The sequence below is a fragment of the Buteo buteo genome, chromosome 2, assembly GCF_964188355.1.
Source record: "Buteo buteo chromosome 2, bButBut1.hap1.1, whole genome shotgun sequence".
NCBI classification, from domain to species: Eukaryota; Metazoa; Chordata; class Aves; order Accipitriformes; family Accipitridae; genus Buteo; species Buteo buteo.
In genome coordinates, this window is record NC_134172.1 from 21,503,246 (window position 1) to 21,503,570 (window position 325).

The following is a 325-nucleotide window of genomic DNA, read 5'->3' on the forward strand; positions in this document are numbered from 1 at the left end:
GTACACTGGCTTCACTGTACACCTTGGCCTTTCACCTCTTCTTCTTTCAGCCAGGCTTTGATATCTCTGTCACCGAACCTGATGGGCTTGGGACCTCTCCAGTCAGGCCTTCAGACCACTCTCTGGCCTCTGTAGTTCCTGCATCCAGGATTGGAACTTTAGTGTGGCTCACCTACCTGTTCTCCTGTCCAGACCTTTGAGCAGAACTCAGAGAATATTGACACGTGCCCATTTACCCCAAGGGGTGTTATATTTCTGTTGGCTCAGCTATGAACAATTCTCTGTGAAGAGTCCTCTTGACTCTGCTTCCACTGTCCCTCCTTGC